The sequence below is a fragment of the Acyrthosiphon pisum genome, chromosome X, assembly GCF_005508785.2.
Source record: "Acyrthosiphon pisum isolate AL4f chromosome X, pea_aphid_22Mar2018_4r6ur, whole genome shotgun sequence".
Lineage (NCBI taxonomy): Eukaryota > Metazoa > Arthropoda > Insecta > Hemiptera > Aphididae > Acyrthosiphon > Acyrthosiphon pisum.
Window position 1 is genome coordinate 88,298,704 of NC_042493.1, and position 382 is coordinate 88,299,085.

Sequence of the window (382 nt, forward strand, 5' to 3'; positions counted from 1 at the left end):
TTGCGGCCGATTTCAACATTGGTCACAACTGAAGTATAAAGTCAGCTATCTAGTTTTTGTATATATCTTTGGGAGTGGTTCAATTTCGCGTCAAACAGTCTTTTGCTGTTGTACATTTGTAAGACGGGACAACGCATGCGGGTATAACGGCCTCTTAATAACCATGTTATTCAATAATTTACTTTAGAATATTAAATCTTTAAGAAATATTATAAAATTAAAATTAGAAATTAAAAAAATATATTTGCAATTATTTCACTAATGTCCAATAATTAGTATGTATTACGTTACCTATTTAAGCATTCTATTATTTTTATCAAATAGGACTACTACATTTTGTCATAATATATAGTTATTTCACTTATTTGTTTTATTAATTACT